Source organism: Castor canadensis, chromosome 5, assembly GCF_047511655.1.
Source record: "Castor canadensis chromosome 5, mCasCan1.hap1v2, whole genome shotgun sequence".
NCBI lineage: Eukaryota > Metazoa > Chordata > Mammalia > Rodentia > Castoridae > Castor > Castor canadensis.
In genome coordinates, this window is record NC_133390.1 from 62942829 (window position 1) to 62969374 (window position 26546).

The following is a 26546-nucleotide window of genomic DNA, read 5'->3' on the forward strand; positions in this document are numbered from 1 at the left end:
CCAGAAAGTTTCCTGGAAAAATGCACCACAGTAGAGATTTCTGCAAAGAAATGGTATTCTCTATGTGGCTCATGTGTAACCTGTCCATGTATATGCAGGTGTAAAGGGTGATGGTCCCCTCCTGAGACAAGAAGGATTAAGAAGAAAATCCATAGCCAGACCATAAGGCACACCAGCACTAGAGAGGCTGGGAGTCTTCCATACTTTGTTTCACAAAATTGATGGATTTAATGAAATATTAAGCAAGATAATTAGATCACATATGAATTATTAAAAGTACATATAAAACTGAAATACAAAATAAAAACTGATTAGTCTTCAAAGACTGTAAAGCTCTATGTTTTGTTACATTCTTGTCTTTTCTACATGCCAAGCCACTGGCCTGCTGCACTGTTTTTCCCCCCTTTTCCTCTTTCCTTTCCTCTCTTCTTTCTTTAGAATTTTCTTTGTGTTCTCCCTCCTCAATAACACGTTATGTTCTTTTAAAATTATATATGGTGTTTACGTTCTTATATGTAAGCAGGTAACTTTCTTTTCTAAATTTCAAGGAACACTTATTCATAAAATTAATTAAAGTTAAATTTTTGTTATGATCAAAATATACCAATGTATCAAAGTCTGGGATGGAAAACTATCTTTCCTGATGTCAAATGACATACAGGCTGCCAACAAGAAGAATCCAAGATAGAGAGAAAAATCAGTGTATGTCACAGTCTAAGACAAATTAAAGCCAAGTTAAATTAAAATTTGTATTGGATATAATTGTTGTCTTTACATATTGGTGCAAAACAATAATAGTGATTCCAAAATTAATACTAAGGGTGAACATTTAATATTATAGTTCTTACACAATTCATAAATGTCTATACAAGTCAAAAGACCCCTTGATTGAATTACAATCTGCTATACAATTGTGGAATATGTATTAATCTATATAGATTTACTTTTGTCCAGTTGAAATTGCTGTTATTGAGTGCTCTTTCTACTTCAATGATATTCACTTTATACATCTGTAAATTGTTTTTATATGAAATGCAAAGAATTATTTATAATAGTTCTACACAAGATTTAAAACTTCTTATTTTTGAGACAGGGTCTTGCTATGTAGCCAAGACTGGTCTTGTACTCACAATTCTCCTGCCTCAGCCTCTCATGTGCTGAGATTACAGGTATATGCCACCATGCCTGGTATAGATTTAAAACATCTGCCTACAAATATGTAGCAAAGAATGTAAACTGTAAAGCCAAATAATTCAGGACATTAAAACAATGGTGAGTATGGTGACAGGCAAGATGGGTGACATGTAGTGAAGTCCAATTTTGGTTTCATGATTCCCACATGGAATTATTATGAAGTGTCAATATCCAAGAAACTGAAAGTATTAGTTGTAACTGCAAAGATTACTGATTTTTAATTTCAATTCAAGTAACATTCTAGGGACATGTTTTTCAACATCTAGAGGTGATACAGATTCTTAGGAGAATCCCTCTTCCAAGAAAACTCAAAAACACCAAGTTTTAAGGAACTTCTGATTACCATGAAGGCCATCTATGAATCCTAGGTTACTGTCCCTTAGCCTGGTGGGTGAGGACAGAAAATTATCTTTAAATTGCCTCCAGGAAGTTTTAAAAAAATGTGACAAGCTAAAGCCAGGAGTAAAAAACAAGAAGAAGCAGCAACAACAGCAACAAAAAACCCAAAACCAGAGCTCTAAGTGGGTAAGAGTGTGTGACTCCATCAAAGTCTCATAGACCTCCATCTTCTTAATCCTTTAGAATTTCTTTTTAAAATGACTACAGAGCTGTTACCACAAGGGGGTACACAGCAGAAGCTTGATAACGATAAGAAGAGTTACTATTTACTGACAGTAAACAGTGTGGTCTCAGGCATCTTGGTAAGTAAGTAAATGCTTCTCCAGTGTGGATATGAGTATACCTAGGGATGCGGAGAGAGTAACACAGAGTGCACAAAGCCACAAAATACTACGACATTGTTGTCTTCCTAGAGGGCCAGGTTTTTCTTGTGGGTAAGTAACTTAAGACTCTTGTTTGAAAGTGCATTCATTCATCCAATAATTATTTCTTGGATGTTATAAAAGAAACAAAACAGATACTCTTCTTGTTCTCCTGGTACTTTCAGTTTAGTGAAATAAACAAGAATAGGTTGAGGAGTGGAAAGAAAAATTTGTATGTATTTTTAGGGTGACACCTGAGACCTGACTGAGAAGTCTTGTTTATGGCAGACTGTTTCCACCAACAGGGTCCCAGCAGGCACTCTGACTACTGGATCACTCTAATTGAGAGTCACCCAAGTGGAAGTTTCAGAAGTGTTGGTAACAGTATTATCATTTAATCCTCCCTACAAGAGAAAATACTGTTATTTCCAATTTATTGGAAGAAAAAAGGAGATTGGAGAAATTAGGAATTTACCTCAAATCACACAGCTGCTGGTATCTAAGTCTGCACCATTCCAAAGTCTACATATTTTTAACCACTAAATTATACTACCTCTAGGTGTTTCCACTTTATGTTTCCCCTTGAAATCTGGGCTCATTCAGGATTATGCAGGCTGGTTTAAACTTCTCTTTGGAAGGAAACAGGTTTGGCTTGATTTGCATTCTAAATATTTCACAGTGGTAAGGGAAAGCTATTATTATACCCATTTTATGGTGAGGAAGCTGAGCTGCTTGCCAGCTGAGGTAGCTGGCTGGGTTAAAAACAGAATTCGAGTTGTCAGTCTCTCATTCCTCTTGACTAACTCCAAGCCTAGGCAACGCTACTGGCCAACGGCTTTTCTGCACATGGACTCACACTGGGTTATGAAGAGTGAGTAAGACAAACTTTGCTAAGAGGGAACAATAATAGTGCAATAATAAAATGAAAAATAAGTAATCATAACTCACTCACAAAATTGGTTACTTTAAGGGATTGTGAATAGAAGAGGGAGAGCTTATTCATCACAAATGAATCAGAAAATTAGAATGTGTCACGGCACTGATGACAGAACTGAAGAATTCAGATGAACTGAAGTTGAACACTTTATCCTTCTAGCTGAAAAGGGTAAAAGGTGTGACAACAGGACAGGAATGATCTCTTAGACATGTCTTTAATCTTTCAATCTTTTTCTTCAGCTAATCTCTCTAGAACTTAGGTGGGTTTATATCTTTGCTTTCTATGGGTAGAGATAGTGTTTTAATATTTCTTGCATTAATTAATTCTTATGTGGGGGTCATGCCAAACAGGAGTATGGAGATTTTTACCTTATAGAAAAACCTTTGTTAATACCTTTCCGACTTCCAGTATTTTCAAAGGCTGAAGTACTCCTGGATTTTTAGATTCATATTTCTCTCAGAATTAAGTGCCAGTTTCATAGATTCCTATCAATTGATATTCTATTTTCACCCTGGATACATGATTTCCTTTATCTGACAGATTCAAGAAATTTTATGCTAGACTTAATGACATATCATGTACCCTACATTTGGGAGATTTTAATTCCCTATTTTCTATCCAGCAAAAGTTTACAAGTTAAAATCAGATGGGCTATTCATATGTGCATATGGGGCATTTGCAATCTCTCATCATGTCCCTTAAGTCTCTTAAAGACCAGTTTCTTCAAGTATTTTCATTTCTTTTGGTCAGTCATAGAAAATGGTCATTCATAAATTGAGGTCTATTTTCCAAGACCATATTGTTTTAGATCTAACTCAAGAAAAATGATAAGGGAACCAGAAAAATGCTATTATAACAACTCTGAAAGATGCCTTCCTTCAAAAATTTAATGTTGAAGCTGAGTGCAGTGGCTCACATCTGTAATCTCAGCTACTCAGAAAGTAGAGATTGAGAGGATCATGGTTCAAGGCCAGCCCAGGCAAAAAGTTAGTGCGACTCAACATGGTGGTACACGCTCATGATCCCAAATACATGGGATTATGGTAGAAGGATAATGGTCTGAGGCCTACCCTGGCTAAAATTTAAGACCCTACCTAAAAAATAACTAAATCAAAAAAGGGTTGGGAGCATAGCTCAAGTGTAGAGCACTTGCCTAGCAAGCATGAGACTATGTGCTCAAAACTCCAATACCATCAAAAAATAAATTTAGATGATGAAATAAGTGATTAATAAATATCAATGATCAATAAAGTGAGAGGATTTAAAAACTAACATTTGACAATTAGGTCTGGGACTATTTCTGAGCCTTTGCCAAAACACAATTTAACATTCTACACAAGTCCTGACCTTTCTGATTCTTACAGATGTGGGGTCTGAGAAACTAGAAAGAAGTGAAAGCAGTAGTGATGGGTGGGGTGGAGGGGGCTGAATTCGTTTACATTTAGGGTGGTTTCTTACAGCTCCTAAAGTAGATCAGACTTTTAAGCATTTTTAGGAACATTTTATAATCTGATTCCAGATAACTTCTTTCTCCATATCTCAAATTCCTGAAGTTGTAGTTTTATATATTCCAAATGGATTGGGCATTGGGACCTTTGACCTATTATTGTAAATCGAAAAGGTCTGGCAGTATTATCAAGTGGCCCAATCAGCAGCAAGCATTTGATCATAATGCTGTTCACAGCCTACCATTAATGCTACTCATCCCAAAACTTTTTGGGTGTATAAACAGAAAATAACATGCTAGTGGTACACAGGGCTTTGGATAAATACAGGCACAGCAAGAAGAAGAAACATTCAGATCAGAGCTATCTTTACTCAAATGGTTACTTCAAGTGTTTAAGACATGTTTAAAAACCATACAAAGAGAAAAATTAAAGCACTAAAAATAAAATTATAACACTAAATTATATCAAAAGATATATATTAACCGTATATATATATGTATATGTATTATACCTGTACCTAAGGATCTGCTAGATATTAAACCATGAGGATAACGAGAGAAAAGTCTATGTTTTGAAGTCTTGGAAAAAGCTTTTTTGTGTTATAGAGTTTTCTGTATTATAGACTGGAAAATGTTACTTTTGTTCTTGTTACTACCAACTATTTGCTTAAAAGAATCCAAGACCTTTCACAATCAGGCCAGACTATATCTCGAGTTTCTTAAAATGTTGTTCCCTCCACTATTTCTTTATATACTATGACAGCTTCTTTGCTCCTCCCCAAGCATGCTTAGGACATCTATGTCTCAGCCTTTAACAGTTCACACTTGACTCTCCCAAGTCTTGCATAGTGTGTTAAACACAACGTGACACTCCAGTGTTTGTTGAATAAATGTCGTCCATCTATTTTAGGAGACAAAGATGACAGAAAAAAGTTGTTAAATCGGTAAATAAATAGCACTGAAGAGAGGTCAAGGAAAAGTTAACTTTAGTGCATTTTAGGAGTCGGGGCAAGATGAGCTTTACGATTAGGAAAACTAATGCTCTTTATTCTTGAGCCTAGCCAATGCTATGAGTCAGTTGCTTTTTTGGGAACAAGTTTAAACCTCAAGGTTAAATGAACACAAATGATCTGTCCATCAGAATATAATGAAAGTGTTGTGGCTATTTCCACACCAGCACAGTGAAATTAAAATATGCAGTCCTTTTCTCAGAGGTAACAACATATATGGCAGAACTTTTAAAAATAGTCCCCTTTGCCACTTGGGTACAGACAGAGCTATAAAAACATAAGAAAATATTTTTAAAATCTGGGATAATTTAGCTTAGGGAAGAGAAAGCTGAGGTGTTCCTTCAGAGTTTTCTGACTATAAGAAGAGTCTTTACAAAGAGGATAACGATCAGCACTTTTGTCCCAGGGCAAAATGGTATTAAACAGTTCAGTAAAGAATTTAACACCTAAAGATGAACATCTAAAACAGTCAAGTAGCAAATAATCAAATAAATTGCTAAAAGCAGTTATGAAATTTCTTTCTTCATAGTTCTTTAAAAACAGGAAAGACACTCATCTATTTTGGATGGAATAAATGTAGCTCTGCCTCCAGCCAGGAGGATGAATTCAATACCTCTTTAGTCTTGTTTAACTCTATATGATTTTATAAAAATTCTATAAAATGTTGACCCTAAAAGTGAAACAGAATCACAATACAGTTTAGTAAAATACATTTCAAAGTTAAAAGAGGATTAGGCAATACAGATGGTAAGCTATTAAATTCAAAAATAGTATATATGGTACTTATGTCTTGATTCAATTCACCGTGTGTAGGACACAAATAAAATTGAGGAGAAATGTACTAGGATGCACTATAGTTTTAGCATAATGATTAGCTAGAGAAAAACATTCTAACCATTCATTCTTTTACATCTAAGAAGTTTAGCTGAATATTTCATAAACCTGGTATTGAATATGCATAAAAATTCATTTCCAATTAAAGAAAACACTAGGAAAAAAGTCCAGAACATAATATAAGAACTCACTGTTAATATTCCCAGGACTATCTTAGAAGACATCAGGAGAACCAGTGAACAATTCCTTTAAAATGGACCCCCTATGTTTAAGAACAAAAATCCACTAACACACTCAGGGCCAAGGTCTAATAGGGGTGGCAAGTTACCGGCTTTCTTGTCTATTTACCTTGCAGCTTTGGTGCTCGGGAGAAGTGTTCAGTACATACAGCACAGGGTCAAGTGAACAGTTCCAATGACCCTGTCTGAACTAAAATCATTTAAAGCAGTTTGCCACATTTCTTAAATAGAAGATGAGCCCATTCTATCTATGGCCCAGAATTGGACTGGATCACTGAACTATTGCCCAACTCGTATAAGCAAAGCAGTAGCATGTACCAATCAACAAGCAGCCATAGCAAAGGCACCAAGAAGGTCAAAATACCCACACATAAGAAATTGGGAGTACATTATAGAAGAAAGCTATTTCTAAAGATGGACTTTGGCTATTATAACCTTTTAGCATTATTCCAGTTTTGTTAGGAAAAAAAACCAAAATCTCAGTTCTAGTGTAACTTGCAAAGATCTAGTTTTTAAAAAAAGAGATTGAAAGAGAAATGCAGTTTTATTTTGCAACCATTATTTTCTTAAGGACACGAATCAAAGAGACAAACTATGCCAATTTCTTCATAGCCAACTTGTTATAGGAGATTGTTCTAGTCTTCACTAATGACTTCTTGAGGCTGGTTATTACTGTGATCAGGAGTTGGGAGGATAGAGGTCTAAGACCTTTCAAAAGAAACATTTTGTTCAGTATCAGACAGAAAATAAAGTCAGCATTAAGCTAACTTTGACAACCTAACTATGATAATGGTCGGTGCTTGTAGCCATTGCTTATGCTGTTTAAAATGACAGAAAGGAACCAAGCAGAAAAGGTGTCAGGCTAACCAGTAACTTGAATTTTGAAAAGCACAATAAACTGATAATGTAGATTGTTAGGATTCATAAGGCTTACTACTCCCTGCTTCCCTCTCTTGATCTCTTCTTATTTCCACATCCACAATTCCTATCATCAGGCAGTTGAAGAAAAGGAACAAATGTGATTGGGATTGTTTCTTTGGAGACATTCTCAGTCAACTGTCTTTCATTTCCAACCACAACTTGCTCTCAGTTTTCTAAAATTGTATTAATTTAATTGTTTTTAATACTTCCTCTTAGGGGAATTTGCATTTTCTTAACTGTCTCTATAAGATCCAAATTTAGATTTTTTTTTAAAAATCATCTATAATAAGAGAGGTATTTGCTGCTACTGCTGCTGGTGGTAGTATGTATTTGTGTTGGTAAGAGTGGGTATGTCCTTCACTTTTTAAAATTTCCAGAGTTGTTCACCATCTTCTACCTTAAAAATCCAATTTGGCTTATAGTTTAATTTCAAATAAAATCATCTGCATAGATATGCATGCACCATATATATCTTTTCCCTCTCAAAAGTTATAAACATTTTGAGACTTTTTGTTTACACACTATGAAGTTTTGTTCCTACTAATTTCAGAGTAATTTAGGTAGAAATATGAAAACACTAACGGTTTGTACTGAAACTTTATTAACATATTCATCCTTAGTGTTTTCTTCATGTTTAATCTTCACTGGTTCCTGGCTCTTTGTTAACATATTCTCAGTGAGGCTTTACAATACTTTCCTGCCCTAGAAAACCTGGCCTGTGAGATTTCCTTGTACATATCTGAATTCTTGTAGTCACCTATTAAGGATTTAGGAATTTAGAATGTTTCCCGTCTGCTCTTTAGCCTCCCACTTCCTGAAATGATTAGACTGTAAACAACCTAGTGGGAATCCTTCAGTCTGAACCAAAGCTGAGCTGATCTCGGCTGGCAGGGAACCCATAGCAGTCTGTGAAACATAATTATGAAAATATAAAGGATTCACCCATACTTTTGGGAAGAAATTATGTTGCTTCCAAGATGAGACCTAGAAAAAAAAAACATATTAAAAAACTCATAAGATACGATTTTTTAAAGGGTCGGCAGATGTAAGTTTCAAAAAAGAAAAAAAAACAACCCTAGATTTGCCAGATCTTTCTCAATCTGTGGATTCATTTTCAGTACCTGATAGTGGCGTGCCCCAGACACTTCAAGGAAAGTCCATTTGTCTCTGACCAACGAAGCCCAAAGGACTCACAGCACAAAAGGGTTCCTTTCTTATTTCCAATCAATTTGTGTCTCTGAGTCTAAAGGTTCACAGCTTTCTTTTAATTTTGTGAGTGTGCACATGCATGGTTCCTCCTGCATGATTTGGTCCTGAGGAAGTGACCCACCCACAACCCCACAGAGCTAATTAACCCCATACTGAGCATTTTTTCTCTCATTTCACACATCCACTCAATGCTTTAAATGACCCAGCAGCAGCAATATCATATGATTTTTCCCTCACAGTGAAGAAAGCTTAGTGTTGGGAAGAGCAGAGATGCTTCTGTCCTAATTCAAAACAGCAGTGTGACCCTAAAATGTTATCAAACAGCATTTTATCTGTGGGTGCAGAAATAGTCAAAAATCCTTGAATGAAACACTTTCAGGTCCTTTATTCAAATACTTTCAGGGCATATTTTAAATAACAAATAATACATAAACAATATTGAGATAAAGAAGTTTGATCGATAGTTAGAACATGTTTTAAAAAACCCTGTTGCCAGAAAACAAAATAAAAAGGATCCACAACCTCCTTGCATATCTTGAACAGCTTCAAGAGAAAGGACTGAGTAGAGAATGACATAACTCATCTTATTTTCCATTTCAAGAAATAGACTCATGTTTTTCCAGATTTATTTATTTATTTATTTTTTGCTAAAGTGAAAGCCTTGAAAACCCTAAGATCACTATTTTCTAACTTTTCAAAAAAGAAAAAATGAAACATGATAATGGTGGGGGATTTAATGGAATCAGCTTCTCAACGTGATGGAACTGCAAAAGCATTTACTGAATATGTCCATGTGTTAAAAAAAAAACCCCACCTTTAACATAATGTAGATAGTGTACAGTGTTTTTCCATGGCAAAAGAAAGGAATATCGTTAGTTTAGACAGGAAGTATAAGATCCTGCTACAAACCTCCATGGATGAACCATAGAAATGCATCTTAACTAGACAAATGGAGTTAGGCAAGTCTAGGTCTTGCTAGAAGCTTATGAAAATCAGATTTTTTTAAGTCTTGGTGACAAGAAAAATTCTAGGCCTATTTCCCTCCTTTCTGCTAGACACAGCTTCAAGTTTTAATGATTTAGACACAAATAGACAAGAAAATGACCTCTTCTGAATGTCCCTCCTTAGGCAAACTATCAGATTTCTCTCATTCTCCAGAATATGTGTGCCAGGTTCATTCACTTCAGTAGCACTTGAACAGAGAGCATGCCAGTCTTATTTGGACTTTCAACCTCTCTTTCCTCCGCAAAGTGATGTATGCACATATTATCAAATATCCTCATATTCTATGCTTCTTACTTTAGTAGACAATTAGTATAAAGGAAAACCTATCTAATATTTAAAGTTCTTGTTTAAGGTGACTTAAATCCTATAATTTGGAACTTTGTGAAACCTCCTGGACCCTTATGAAAGCTCTAAAATACATTTGCTATTGCTTCCTGAGCTTCTCTTAGGTATGGCTGTCAAAGGGAGTATCAGGTGAGTAAAATGGCCTAGTGGACATGAAAGGAAGACCCAGTGAGGCACAGTTTATTTTTATTCACACTAGTTGGGAATTTTATATTTGACATAGCCTAAACCAAACTCTAAGGCTCTAGCCTTTGGTTGAAACTGCCTCATTTGGTCATCCTGCTGCAGAGGGTGGTTGCTGTGATTTCAAAGACCCTCCCGGCCATTAGAATTTTCAGTCTCTCTGATACTTGGGATTTCAAAGCCTTTAGCATGGTCTACAAGATCCAATAAAGTATACATCTCACAATTTTTCTAGCTTCATCTCCTATCCCTTTCATGCAAAACTGGTAAAATTGACAATAAAATATGGTTACCTATGGAGGTGGACAGGATAAGGAATGGGAATGGAGATTAAAGGGAATAAATTAACGACTTTATGCCCTTGTTAAAATTCAACTCATAACTGAGGCTAATAAAGTTTCTGAACTAACCTTGAGAGTTAGTTTAGATAAAGGAGAATATGAAAAGTATTTTCCAGATGAAGTCGTGTATCTATTCATTAGCTCAACAGATAATTTTTAGAGCCTGTTATTGATTACTTTGGCATTCAGATTCTACTTTTGCTCCTCAAGGATATTCTACCCCAATGTACGTCTTAGGGAATTTTTATGTTTCCAATTGTAGTTGTTAGTTCAGTTCAGACAAGTTATCATAAATATAGCAAGCTGTCCCAAATAAGCCTTCTTTGTCTTCTTTACTAACTCCTTTTTACTTACTCTATGATAACCATTAACTCCTCATGAATGGCTTGACCCTTCATAGCCTAATATTATCAACTCAGCTAATTTTTCCTACTGCTAATTACCCTTTCTTTCCCAAACAGCCATGGAAATAACATAAAAGCCTATCTAGAACTTTTCAAGTTTTTGATGTGGGTCCTCACAACCTGACCCGAAGGACCATTTTTTCCTTTCTTTTATGGAACAATGAAAAACGGGGCTTCAGAACTGAAGAAGCATTTCTCAAGTTACAAGCACATTACAAGTCACTGATCTAGTTGACACAGGACTTGCCATTCTCCCATAGAGAAGATTTTCAACATTCAACAGGGGACCACACCTTACTCAAGTAATCTGAACCTCAGAGAGAATTTAATGAAGTACACATCCCTGGTCCCTATGTTCCTTGAAAGGAGATACCTCCTCCATTTTATTTAGTATGTTCTGAACCTGACCACCCTAGGAAAATGATGTAAAAGCAATAACTTTCCTCACTTTTTAAAATTTATTTTTCTTCTTACATGCCTTAACAACAAAAGAAGAATTTAGCATATGTGGAGAGCGTTTCTTTTCAGACATTTTCATCTTATATAAACAGTGGTGATGGAATTATAAATACCATTATTCATCTTCCATGTTAATACTCTTATTATCTTGCATAAACAGAAGTGAACAAAATATGTACATGACACCAATCAATCCCTTTTTTAAAAAATGCAGTTTTTATATCTCTAAACAGTGGAGGAAGAATTTAATGAATTCAACATGTAGTTTACCTGTTTATATTTTGAATGTTAATGAAGTAAAGCCAAATTGTTGCTTAAGTTCTTCCAGACTTATATAGGCATTAACACTCTCCATGCCAGCATGGTGTATGGAATATGTGGAGCTAATAGCAATGGATACAAGTCCCCTGGGTCAATGGTATGGGGCTTTGTAGGTTGGAAAGGATGTTAAGATGATGGAAAAGAGATTTTAACCTGATAGGCAGGTAGACAATGTTTGCTAGCAGTGAAAGGAACATATATATGTATGTTGTTGGGAAGAGGAAGAGGTCATTATTTGAGGGCATTAGGTGAAAGGAATATCAATACCAAACCTAAAAGTGCTCTCAGGAGACTAGGGAAATTACTATTTTCCACCTCCTCATTGGTTTCCCTTCTTTCCTAGTGTACTTTCTCTTTCCATCTTCCATCACTTCAAATTTCCCTTCTATTCTTTGGGTCCTTTCTTCTACTTCTATAACAAGAAACATTTAGGATTAATTTTAGAGGACAGTGAGACCAAAAAAAATTTTTAGAGAAGACTTATGATAATATACTGCATAAACACACATGCACACACACATATATATCCTATATTTGATTGATGAAGAAGGAGAAACTGGGACTTTTGAGATTTAAAAAATTCATGGTATGTCTGGTCATATTAATCTCCAGACCAGCTGGGTTTTAGCATTGCTGGAAAGAGCTATAATAGGATCAGGAATTGGGGGTGGGGGGGAGATGGGGGATGGAATTCTGCAAGGATTTGTATTTACAAACAAAAGAGGACTTCTTTAGAATTGCTTATTAAAATTCTCCCAAAGCTACTTTTTTGAACTTATGTATAGATAGCACCAAGCAAAGGAGCTTAGGAATTCTCACAGGGTTCAGGAAACTACTAAATCCTGCATATTATGTTCATCTCAGTCCACTCAAGCAAGTAAAGGATAACTAGAGCATGGTATCTCACAATGAATAACATGGTTGGTTACTTTGCTAGGATGACATATGGAGACAGGGCCCAAAGGGACAGAGCTGTCCTTATGAACACCATAGAGAGACACCCAGGATCAAGTAAATACATAGGACATGAGAGATTAGCTGCACAGTGATCTGCATAGTACCTAAAATTATTCTCTAACCAAGCACCAACTTTTTAGCCTAGTCTTCTTGGATGGAGAAAAAAAATTCATACTAGCTAGGTGTCATGGTTGCATACCTGTGATCCCAGTACTCTGGAGGCTGAGACTGGAGGATCAAGAGTTCAAAGCCTGGCCTACATAGCAAGACCCTGTCTCAAATAAGCAAAAACGACAGAAATAAAAACCAAAATCCAATACAAAGCTTGTGGGGATAATTTATTTGGTTACTGGGTAGAGGAAGGTTGCTGAGATATATGAGAATATTCAATGCCTAAAGATTGGAAGAAACAAGGAGAAAGCAGAAACACAGAAAGGGAGAGTGAAGACCAAAAGAAAGGTGCCAGCTTTGGAGACTCTCTAACAGAATAAGTTGAGAATCGTTAGAGAAATAAAAGGGCCTTCCTTGATGACAATATCATTACAGTTTTGGAATCTGAGGCAAAAAGTGAAAATATTTGCCTCTTGTCAAGATGAACACCATTGTCCCATGGGAGGTTCCTATTTCTTCTACTCTCACATACACAGATAACATTCTAATTCCTGAAGATTAGCATTCTGCAATGATGGTGGCCATTACAATTCAGAACTTGAATGTACCCAAAGGCCCATGTGTTGAAGGCTTTGTCCCAGAGTTTTGGAATGTGGTAGAACCTATTGGTGGTGGTGGGGCCTAGTGGAAGTTAGGGCATTGGGATATGCACTTTTTCTTTCTCTTTTGCAGTCAGCTCTGAGGTGAATGGGCTTCCTCCATCACAGACTCCCACCATGATATACTGTGCCTCCAAAGACCCAAAGCAACAGGGGCAAATGGTCAGGGAATGAAACCTCCAAAACTGTGAGTTCAAAGTTGATTATCTCCGGTGTTTGTCACAGTAATGCAAAGCTAACACAGCTGCCTTAAATTATTGGCAAATAGGGAAGAAACAGTGGCCAACAGGCCATTTCTGAGTCTGGTTTATACCTTCTAACATAGCTCAGTTACTGTGGTTTCTGTGAGACCTATGGCAAAATACATGTGTGGCTGGGTCAGGCCTCTTTACTGGGACATACTTGGCTCCAGAAAAGAAGTACCTTCTCACCATGATTTCTTGTTTTTTTTTTTTCTTTTGTCTTTCTCCTAGACTGTTACACTTCAATTTCTTCTCCCCTCATGGTTGCTAGGTTTAAAGACATCCACCAGATCCATCAATCCCTCATCTATGGTTTTCACCTATTCTTTCCTATGTCTTGAGCCTAAATGAGCCTGATTATGTCTTCTTCCTTCCAGACTGTTGAACAATGCTGAAGAAAAATCAGTACTGTACAGCTTAGTACTCCTCAAACTAGGGTTTCCAGCTAGAGCTGGGGTATCAGAACTACTTTGCAATTCTTTATTTGTTTCTGGTTAGTTTCCTTTTTCTTTTCCAGTTTCATTTATTTATCACTGTTTAAGTCCTTATAACTGATCCAGTAACCTTCACTTGCAACAATTAACTTTGCCTCCTCTGACATAGAGAAAAGGCCATCAAATGGCGTTTCTTATCACTTTACCTCTGACACTGAACTCATCTATGATATCTCCGAGACCCTTCTGTTTGGCACTGAGGACTTCCTCAGGATCTTATTGTATAGTTACTGCTTCTTTTGTATTTTTAACTTTCCCACTGCCCGCCAACATGCTTTAGCTGTTCTCATCTTATGTTATCAACACTAACAAGCCTAATAAACTAATAAACAAAACACATTCTTTCGTGGACCTGATCTTTCCCTCCTTTGTGCCATTTTTAAGCTTCCTAAACTCTCATTTATTCCTCAACCAGATTAAAATCTGGTTTCTCTAGCTGTGTTTCTAATTGAACTGTTTTTGCCAAGGCCACCAAACATTTCTCTCCCCCTCTCCACCTTCTGTCAAGCAGAGAAAAGGTTTGTCTTATTTCTATGATTGATCTATGTAATCACCAGGGGCTTTATGCACAGATACGAGAGAGAGCACTTCATTACTTGGTCTCTCCCTACTTGGACTCGGCACTTGTGGGCTTGCTTGGCCTTTCAGTCCTGGTGTGCCTTTGGCTTGTGAATGAGTTCCATGAAAATTCACTTGCTTTTGAACACTTCACTTTCATCTTCAGGTACACCCTCTAATATATGTGGTGGTCCATCTTCTCATGCCTGGCACCCTCTCATCATCCTGTGCAGGGTGCACATCCTCATCTAGGTTATAGTGTCTGGTCAGAATTTGGCTCTGGCTGCACCCTTCTGCTTACCCGTTTGCCTGTGCCTTTCCTATCATCCAGCCAAGGTGCTTTTCTGGCATCAAGCCAGAGAATGGACAGTCACAGGCTTGTGGGTGATCAGCCCATCTTTGATCAGCTTCCTGATATGCTGAGTTGGCACTAGTAATGCCACTATTCTCAATGGGGTCCAACTAGACCTTCTTCTTGCCATAAAGGAGGATATTGAAGATAAGCCTCTTCTCTTTCTTCCTCTTCTTTTTTCAAATCTGAATGCATTATTTTTAATGGGACCAATTTAAAACCTCCACATTGCAAATTAGGAACAATTAAATCAAGAAATTAAATTTATAGCAAATAAAATTTTAACCTAAGTGTTGTCTCCTCAGGTGGAATTATGGCCACCTTTGTTGTTCTCTTTCACTTTTGACTCATACTCAGTGGAGAGTTAAGCATCATAGTGAAACATCCAGGTGAGCCTCTTCGGAAGCCTGAACAGACTCATGACTGGGGATCTGGGGTGAAAGCAAACCAAAAACTTCTGAACTGCTTGTCCCCAAAGTTCATTCTTCCATGGAATTATTTTCTTTCTCTTTATTTAGTTACTGGGGATTGAACCTAGGGATTTGCACATGCTAGGCAAGTGCTCTATCATGTAAGTCACACCCCAGTCCTCTTTCTTTTTAAAGTCAAGTCCATTAAGGTATAATTTATGGTCAATAAAATTCACCTTTTTAATACTCATTTTCCATTCAATAAGTTTTGACTTCTATGTTGGTTCCCTGATGTCTTTAAAATAAAGCCCAAGCCCCAAACCCCTTTGCTTCATATATAAATCCTGTTTGGCTCTCTCAGCAGCCTTCCCTACATAACTCATTGTCTTGTCACATTAAGCCACTCTGCATATTCAAGAAAATATGCTATGTACAGTCAGGCCTCTTACACTTTCTTCATGCTTCCTCTTTATAAACATAGACAGTTTTCATAACATAGTTCATGCTACTTAGTATCACCATATCAATTTCCATACAGAATCATAAAATTAGATGTTATTTTGAGAAGCTAATGTTTTTTAAACAGGAGTTATCTGTCAAACTATTACTACCCAAAGAACTCTGTTAGCTTACTATTATGGGTCAAATTTTGTTCTCCTCAAATTTGTAAGTTGAAGTTCTAGCCCCAAATACTTCAGAATGTATATTTGAGAAAGGGTCATTCCAGGTGTGCCTAATTAAGATGAGGTTATATTGGAGTAGAGTGAGCTCCTAATTTAATAACTGGTGTCCTTATAAGAAGGATGAATTTGGACACAGACACACATGCAGGTAGAACATCATGTGAAGATGAAGGCAGGGATTGTTTGATGCTTCTACAAGCCAGGGCACACCCAAACTGCCAGCAAATCACCAAAAGCTGGGTGAAAGGCATGGAACAGATTCTCTCTCACAGCTTTCACACAGAACCAGTCCTGTTGATACCTTAATCTTGGATGTCTAAGCTCCACGAGACAGAACTTTTTGTTGTTTAAACCACTCAGTTTGTGGTACTTTGTTAAAGCAGTCCTAGCAAATTAATATACTTTGTTAAAAAAAAATCTATTCTTGAGCATATTGTAATAATAAGTAGTTCCTTCACTCATCAAATACTATAAATAAGGCACTGCTCTAGGATGTTCAGTAAATAAGAGCTTTGTCATCTTACTGTACTTGTGGTTCACTAATAAGCGATTACTCCATTATCTACATACATGGATAGAATGCCGACCATTTACTCATTCAACAAGTATTTACTGAATACCTGCTATGTGCCACACACTAGTCTAGGCATCAAGGATAATATTATTAACAGATCAACTTCTGTATCTTTAAGGAGCTTAAGTTCTAATAGAGGAAACAGACATTAAGTAAGGAAACATGCAAATAAGTTATGTAACTTGACATTGTGCCTTACACAGACAATAATAAACATTGTCCTTTAAACCTTTTAACTCTTAAGCAGTGCTCAGGGTATTATTATTACTTAAAAATATTCCTAAATCCCATGCCTTCCTATTTCCCTTATAGTCTTGTCATCTCTATGTAAGCCTGAAATATCTTTAAGATTAATAAACTTAAACAACTCTTTAGAATTTCTAATTTCAGCATACTTTTACAAGTTTCAGTGGTACTAGGAGCAAACATGTTACTTAGTGTGCAAAATAATGACCAGCCCAATGAAGTCTCAGAGTGGAAGTAAGATTATCCATAGGCAGTACACAGGATACCTCAATAAAGCTGGGTTTCTGTCAGTTGCTGAGCCACTCGGCATATTTCTTAAGTACTTCCCGAATGCTGAAGATAACAGAATTGTGGAGAGGCAGACATAGTGTTGATCGCCACCGAGGTGTCATTCTAAGGGGAAAAACCTGAACAATGAATTGCGTAGTTGGTTCCTTAATTACAATAGTGATGGAGTACATGATGAGCGTATGATGTGGACCTACGAAGAATGCTAGGAGAACACCTGCATCAGGGGACTTGCCCATGAGGGTTCTGAGGAGGCTTCCTGGAGGAAGTGATGCCCGAGTGCTGCTGTGGAGCTGGGGTGTGGGTGTTTGTTTGAGCAAGGATTGATTGGTGAAGTCCTAGGGTTTTTTAATTTAATTTTTCCTCATTTCTTTTTACCCATGTGCACACATTTCAAATACTTAAAAGCATTCTTCAAATATACTAAGAGCACCAAAACTAATCAGAAGAGAAGGACTCTCCAAAGGAAAGGGGCCAAAAATAGAAGGGGAAAAAAACCCCTAATCTCACCATTTGTTTTGAAAACACCCCAAAATGATTAAAACAGATTATAAACTAAAACATATGAGCTAATCACTTGCCAAGTTTCATTTTAAAATCAAAGCCATTTTGAGGTTCACAAACTGAAAAAGGAATCTTTAAATACGAACTTGTGTTTTTCTTTCCTTGGCCCTTAGTTGGCCTAAGTATTTGCTATTAGGCTGTTTGGAGAGAAAGAGATCCAGCTGGTTAGAAACATGTGGAACACATCTCCTAGAAGGTAAGTTCCAGGAGATGAAGACCTGCTCACAGCTGAATTCTTGATAAGATGAAGAATGCCTAGAATAAACTAGGGGCTCAATAAATGCCCTTCAAATGGCTAACTAAGGCATTGTCTGGGCATTATAACTCATTTCTTACCCAAGCCTCATCTTGTTTTAGGCCAGTGGCTCTCAGTCTGGGGCTATTTTTAATTCCACCAAGGGACTTTGCATTTTTGGTTGTCACAGTTGAAGAAGTTGCTATTGACATCTGGTGGGTATAATCCAGGAATGATGCTAAACATCCTATAGAGCACAGGAGAGCCCTGAACAAAAAGATTTATCTAGTTCCACATAAAAACAGGGCTAAGGCTATAAAACCCTGCTTTAGGGCTTTTGTTTCTATTGAGCTATACTTTTGGAAAGAAGTTTAGTCCTGGAGGAAGCACACTGGAAGAGCCTCACTGCTTCATCTCCATTCTTGGAAGGGACCCAACAGAACTGCCCCTGCTCTAAGTCATGCTCAGAGAGAGTTGGCTTTGCTTTTTTTCCCCACTGGGTCAGTATGCATTTTCTGGGGAAACCACCTGAAACAGTCTGTTCCTACAATGCCAGTGAATAATTTTTATAGCATATTGGTAATTTCCCTGAGCTGACCTAAGAATATATTCTAATTTCAGTAAAATTAGCTTGTTCAGAGACTAGTGATTAGTCTAAGAAAAGAATCTCCTCCTGAAGTTCAACCAGTGTATCCATGTCTGGGCAGGATCAGCACAGCAGGCTAACTTTTTTCATGATAAATAATTCCATCAAGTCCCAATAATGTGCCTCTAGAGGGGCTACATTCATGGCACTTCCTGTGCTACCTTCCTTCTCCTGCATATTGAAACACTAGCACTGAATTCCTATTTCAATGGGGGAAATTTGTGTGGTGCCACAGCAGGGTGTGTGCCAATTTCTCCATGATGATGGTGGATCCACTAATCTTGGTCTTGTGGTGGTAACCCAGTTACTGCAGACTGCATACACTAACCGTGCAGCATTGTGATTGGTGGGGAACACACATTTGGCAGAAGCTCTTTTGGAGAGATAATGATAAGACAAAAGAAAGAAAATAATACTAACAATAGAGAAGTACAGCATGGAGGAGTCCCAGATGATCACAGATTCTAGGAAACTGGACAACAGAGATTACTACTGTATGATAAAATCAACATAAACTTTCTACTCATTGGCTACCTTTGTCAGGAATACTTCAAGTATGAGGAAACAAAATAGACATAAGAAATTCTATAATTAAAAAGTAAATAAATAAACAAAGTGAGTTGTAGGAGTGCCAAAGGGAGTATGGCAAGAAAACATTTTTAAATGACTCAAGTCAAGAAAAAAAATCTCAGAGAACGTTAAAATGGAAAGTTACATTTTGTAGAAAGACTGACTTACAGATCGACAGGCCATTAGGAAATTATCTAAGTTCTGAATGCCTCTGTTTCCTTGCCCAAAAGAGGAAAGAAAAAGAACAAAGATGACCTCCCTTAATTGTTTAATGGGGTCTCCTCAAATATCCCAACGGTTTTGCATTATAATATATACTATAATATGACATACCCCAGAAAAGAAAACTGACAGAATCACTCAGAAAACAGACACGTTTTGGGGACAGTGTTGATGATGCAAACATATTCACTCCACAGTTTCTTAAAAGTAATGAGAGCTTTCAGTTTACCCACAGTGCAGTCTTAGGTACAAAATACTGCTTTGCACACCGTTTTGAGGTATACGATTTTCACAGAAATCATGGAATGTCTGCAGTATGAAAGATCTAGGTGGCAGCCTGTGGAAATTTCTTTCTTTTTCTTTTTTGCTGGTACTAGAGTTTGAACTCAGGGCCTTGGACTTGGTAGATAAGCACTCTACCACTTGAGTCATACCCTGAGTCCTTTTTTGCTTTAGTTATTTTTTGGACAGGATCTTGCATTTGGCCAGGGTCACTCTGGGACTGTGAGCTTCCTTCCACGTAGCTGGGATAACAGTTGTGTGCCACCATGCCTGCCGGGCTTACTTGGTGAAATGAGAGTCTTGCTAACCTTTTGGAGGGCTGGGCTCAAGCCACCATCCTCCTGAGATTACAGGCATGAGCCACTGCATCAGGCTTAACTGTAAAATAGGAATGATGCTGAGGAAGGATGTATGTTGGTATGGGGGTTCGGGGGAGTGAATTTAAGAGAAAACTACTGGAGAAAAGTATTAAAGTGACTATATAAGTTCCTTGATGCTGGGGTCTATTTTTTTTTTTTGCAGTACCGGGGCTTGAACTCAGGGCCTTCACCTTGAGCCACTCCACCAACCCTAGTTTTGTGAAGGGTTTTTTGAGACAGGGTCTGGTGAACTATTTGCCCAGGCTCGCTTCAAACTGCGATCCTACTGATCTCTGCCTCCTGAGTAGCTAGGATTACAGATGTGAGCCATGGGTGCCCGGCTCTGGGTCTATATCTTATAATATTTTATTACATATACTTTAGACTGCTATGTCTTCTGTCCAGTAGACATCCATACCTCTCTATTTTAAAATGTCTACATCTTGAACCATCATGAGTCTTAATCTTCTATATCAAATGATCTACTAGAAAATTCCAATTGGACATCTCAAAAGCATCCTAAATTCAATGTCCAATGCTAACTCATCTTCTTCAAATTTTCTCTTCCTCCTTTGTTTTCCATGGCAGCAAACAGCATCACCCCTCACCCATCTGTCCAAGCACCATACCTGGAATCACCTGTTGCTCTTTCCTTACCCCTCAAATGATCACCAGCCCATATAGATTTGCAATTCTAATGCAATTCTTTAAATAACCAAAGCAGGCTTTTGTACAGAGAAAGAAATATTTATAGTTAATTGGGTTTTAAACTAGTATTAACTTACTAAATTTACAATTTTTAAAAAAGCTAATTTTCTTTTTAACTTTGCCTTTTACAAATACACATATACACATATATATTAACCTATTTCTTAAATTTTCCTTTGTATAAAGTAAGAAAAATTTCTTTCAGGAAGGTTGAGGTTACTTAGTAGGTAGAAAATCTGGAACTTCAAACTATTTCAACTGTTATTTGGGAGGATGGAAGAATGAGAGTTAGGGTTTGATCTGAAAGCATGTTCTACAATAATTTTACCAGGGTCACCAATACACATGTTGGATATTTTTATAGTCACTATGACAATGAGAGTTTTTTTAAGTCTATACCCTATAAAAGAAATTTTACAGGTTGTGTTCTCTACGTTTAAGCTCTACTCACATCTAATTCTTTTACAATCACCTTCTACTTAATAGCCTAGTAAAAGGAGACAGAATTTGGCGTCTCCTCTGATCAGGTTTCTTGATCCTGCAACCTTTTGCTTCATGATTATTTTCACATTTTTTACCTCTCTTGTGCCACTGTACCACATTACTTCAGGTCATCACTATCTGTCACTTTTAATACTGCCATGGACTATTGTAATATATTTCTCAGCCTTTGTACATGTCACTTCCTGTGTCTAGAGCACTCATATTCCCTGATAGACATTAACTGAATGAAAAAAAAAATAAATTCTTTGGATGTTGCTGCTTTGGGTGCTGAGCAAAAATTACTATTTTTAGTAATTTTTTTCCTGCCTAATATTCTGGAAAAACTTGCATAAGTGTTCTTACTTTCAAAATTAATTTTGAAGAATCTTTAAAATTTTGCCATGGAGAATAATGGTGCACAGGCCACAATATTATGTTTCATATTTAATGAAAACACCTGAAAACTCAGAGAAAGAAGTGTTTCTTTTCTTCCATTCATCCAACAAGTATTTACTGAACATTCTATGCAGCAAGCATGGTTCTAGGCGCTAGAGATTTTTCAGAGTACAAAACAAAACAAAACAAAAAAACTCAAATAAACCCTAAAAGTCCTATAATCCTGGGGTTTAGATTCGATGGCAAGTGGAAATAAATATGTAAATAAAACACCTATTATGTCTGAAGGGAGTAAGTGCTATGAAGCAAAGGAGTGTGCAGCTTTAAATATGGTGGTTATGAAAGGCCTTACTTAGAAGTGAAAATTGAGCAAAAGCCTAAAGCTAGTGAGCAAATAGGCTTTATTTGCAGAAAGCATTTAAGGCAGTGAGAAAAGCAAAGGCCCTGAGGTAAATGCATGGTTGGTAGGTTTGAGAAAAGCAAAGACTTCAATGAGGCTTGAGAGGAGTGAATAAGGGATCCAGTGCTATATGAGACAGAGACGTAATAGGGAAAACTGAATGTGAAGGACCTTATGGATACTTATAAAGATCTTTGTTTTTCTTCCAAGTGAAATAGGGACTCATCAGAAAGCTCTGAGCAGAGGAGTGATGTGGTCTGACTGCAATTACATTGCATACACTGCAGAGAATCATTCTAGCTACCTTTTGAGAATAGACTGTAAGTAAGGAAGGCCAGAAGCAGGAAACTTAAGTAGGAAGCTACTGCAATAATCCAGGTAAGAAGCAACAGTGTGAATTAGGGTAGTCAAGGTGGTAAAGATGAGGAGTGGTAAGATTTTAGATATAATTTGAAAGTAGAGGTGCAAGATTTATTATTGGATATGTGCGAAAAGTAAAGGATTGGGAGAGAAATACACTTTCAACTTGAGCTACCCTAAGGATCGAGATGCCTTGTACCAAGATGGAGGAAGACTGAATATTTCTTGGGTAAAATATGCATTTCTTGTATGTTAAGTTTGAGATGCTCATTAGTCATAGAGTGGAGATGAGATACTCTAGTCATAGAGTAAGCAGTTGAATATCTGAACCTAGAATTCTGAGTAAAGCTTGGGCTAAAGACATAATCTGGAACCATCACTGGATGAGTGAATGGAGGAAAAGAAGAGAAGAGGTTTAAAGATTGAACCCTACAACCCTCTAATATTTACAGGTTGAGAGAATGAGAAGAATATACCAGCAAACAAGACAGAGAAGGAATACCCCGTGAGGTGGGAGAAAAATCAGGAGAGTGTGGGGAACTGAAAGTCAAGAGAAAAAAATGTTGTAGTGAGAAAGAACAATGAAGCAGGCAAAATAATGTGAGAGAGCAGGAGAGATGAAGACTGAATTGGTTAATGGATTTAGCAACATGGAAGTCATTGGTGACCTTATCATGAACGGTTTTACTAGACTGGTGGATAAAAAAGCTTATTAGAGAAGGATCAAGAAAGAATATTGAAGAATAGGATTAGAGAGCATTGAGGTGATCACGCGCATTTCTTGGGCAACTTTTGCTACAATGGGAATCGATGAATTGGGACAACAGCTGCCAGAGAGTTTAGGTCCCTGGAGTATTTTTAGGAATACATCACGTTTGTGTGATAACAGGAAAGAAACTATCAAAAATTAATAAAGCAAAAGAAAGAAGCGAGTTTTTTCAGAAACATTGTTATAGAAATTGAGAGTGTGTCCAAGGGGCAAGCTGACGATGTCAAGAGGAAAGTATGGGAGCACTGAGATTCCCTCAACTTTCCCTCTCTCACTTCCTGTACCCTCAATAACTGTTTCTAGAGAGAATCAAAGAATGGTCCCATACCATGATGATGAATGCTTGTTTTCTCAGATTTTCAGCCTTGTTTCATTATTCTACCATTTTCTCTGTATTTACTTGCTCAATCACCCATGTCACTCAGTAAAGTCATTTTACTGTTCCTCCAAAACACCATATTAATTTCTATTTTGGTGAGCTTCATCATGTTTATGGTGTCTAGTCTGTACACATCAGTTCTGCAAGCTTGAGCCTTATTTCCTGGATGACTTTTCTGTCACTACTTGTGGTGCCTGCTGATTTCTTCTCTAACAATATCAACTGCATTATATTTCCTAATTTCAGGTGTGTTAATTTTATCTTTCACTAGAATTTATTTTTATTTTTGGCTCAAGGATTCAGTTTCACAATCTATGGTGAAACCAAAAATAACTAACACAATGTAGGACAGATCATGGATGTTAAAAAACATACTGTGGCTTCATTAGATAGCTTCATTCACTTCTGTCTCCTATAATAATCTGACAAATTCTACTCCTTGCCTACCTTTTTTTCTGCTGTTAGCTAAATCTGACTATTCTTCTTGTTCTGTCAATACCTTTTTCAACACCAAAACAAACCCCTTTGCCTATCATGTATTGCAATTTCCACAACTAAACCTTTATTGTTGTGGAATCTCCTGGCAAAATAAGTATATTCAGGACACAGCTGCAGAGATCATCCTTCTTAGTTGTTTTGATTTTTTACCTTATTTTTTTAAGTATCTGATTTCTTTCTATCAGACTTTATTTTTTATTTATTTATTTTTATTTCCTTTATTCATATGTGCATACAATGACTGAGTCATTACTCCCTCCTTCCCCGCTCTATCAAACTTTATGTATCTTGTTGGAATTTATTTTTCCTTGGCTCCTTCCTTGTCCTGGTTCTTCTCCATTTTCTCTTCCTATGTTCAGTCCCCACTTCTCTCTCAATTTGCCCTTTGTCTCATTTGAGGGAATCAGCTTTCACACATTCTTTTAAACTGCCTTGTATATTTAGAATAGTTTCTCAAATAATGTAAAATTTATAATATTTATGAATAAATGACACAACGCCAAGATATTCTGTCTCTTCTTTCAAGTAACATCTGAAGATGCACCTGCACGACTGAGTTCTATATTTAAGATATTGAATAAGAACCATTCATCCATCTGTTTTCATTTTGTCTTAAATTTTCCAGGACCTGCTTAAGAGTTGTATTGTGGGGTCTTTTGGACTAAGAACTGTCTAGCATAGTTCACAAACTGGCCTTTGCTCTGTATGTTCATGTTTCTTTGACAAATAATAAATAATAATAATAGCCCACTGTGCATTTTTACATTCTCCTCATAAATCTCTGGAGAAAGAAAAACGAACAACCAGGGATTATAACAGAAACACTGAAACAAAACTAACTTCTTACCAGGTTCTGCTATAGAAACATACAACCATAGACCTATAGTCTAATAAATAATTGCCTACTTAAGCTATTTGTAAATTGTTTCTTTGCCAACACTATGTATAATATCAAATGCCTATGTTGTTTATAGGACAGGGAAAACAACTAGAACATTACAGCTATGTGGGGGATCAGAGAAAAGCAGCAAAATAAGAGGTTTACTCTGCTGGGTGCACAGTTTGTAAGAATTAGTCTCACAAGTAGAACTACTTGATAGAATATATGCCTGCTCTTAGCTTTCCCTTCTCCCCCCTCCCCTTTTTCTTTTGCCACTCCAGATCTTTTTTCAATAATGGAGGACTTTCTTTTTGCTTTTTTTTTTCCAATTCCAGGTGGGAAGTATATCATTTTGCATGAAAAATCTGTTTTCTTGCACATATAACAAATGGTCTGATTGAAGCTGCTCTATGAAAATACAGTATGTTTAATGAAGGAGGAGAGGACTAGAGCTTAATGGGTGGAGCACCTCCATATTTATCTGCAGATGAGTTACATTTAAACTCATTTGCAAATGAAGACCAAAAATGTAATGATTGTCTTGTTACTGCTATGGCCACTAGATGGCAGGTCCAAAAATCTGATTGGAGCCTCACAAGAGGGCAAGTCTTACATAGCAAGTAGAAAGTTCTGGCACTGAATTTAGCATTGCTTTATCATAATCTTTTGAAGTCTGCTAAAACAGCATTTACATAAGACAATGTCCACAGCAGTTCCCAGGGCTCTGCTGATGAGGGCATCTTTGATATCTAGAGTTGTAGAGCATTGTCATCACATACACAACCAGAAATGGCTAGATCTTTAGCCATCCATCAGCAGACATTCTCATAGCTGGCCTGCACAGACAGTCAGCTGTATTTCATTATCTGTTGGTCTTTGCAATACCTTATCATAATCTCGGGGATGTAAAAAGTAAATTACCTAACCTACCTTTGTGGAATCGAATGTAGGAAACTGTCAGGCTGTGGCAAGGGTATACAGACCTGCACTTGATCAAGCAATATACATGTACCATACTTTATTAGAATTGTACATGTATATTTTCTTTACTGGAAGTTGACCATCAATTCATGTTAATTGTTTCAAAAAAGTATGATGACATACATGAGACCTATTATTTAATAGGAGAAAATAATTAAACTTTATGATTGAAAGTAAAATGAGTAAATTTAGAAGAAATATTTTGTTGTACACCATGCAATTTTCACTTTCTTGAACTATGATGGGAGACTCCTAGAAGTGGGTCTTATGAGACTATAAAAGAAGTAATTCTTGAACCAATTATTCCGAAGATGGGTTGTGTTTTTCTCTTCAGACCTTTTTTTTCTTTTTTGGTTACTAGATTATCCTGATTTTAACCACATGGACACTGAGTACTTTTCTTTATCTTTTAATTAAAAAATGACCTTATGATTTTTAAAAGTAGAGAATCAGAAGCTCTGAGATAATTTATCATTCTCACTAAAGAAAATGTGTTCTAAAGTCAAATTTATTTTTGTACAAAAGCTGTGACATGCATTTTGATATACATTTAAGCAACCATGCCAATTAAAATTTTATAACAATGAAAGAAACACAGACTCAATTATAGCTATGCAACTCACTCATCAC

At 36.8% G+C, this 26546-nt stretch overlaps 1 protein-coding gene across 18 annotated transcripts in view; it reads right to left on the bottom strand.

Annotated features, from left to right (window-relative positions):
* The window catches only part of Zbtb20 (zinc finger and BTB domain containing 20), an 815899-nt gene that overhangs the window by 185668 nt on the left and 603685 nt on the right, over positions 1-26546 (bottom strand). For 3 of the 18 annotated variants that reach the window (XR_012447950.1, XR_012447938.1, XR_012447942.1), the window contains one exon: positions 8292-8327. The exons of the other annotated variants lie outside the window; for them this stretch is intronic. The gene's annotated coding sequence lies outside the window, so the exon portion shown is untranslated. The remainder of the gene's footprint in view (positions 1-8291; positions 8328-26546) is intronic. 18 annotated transcript variants of the gene reach the window in all.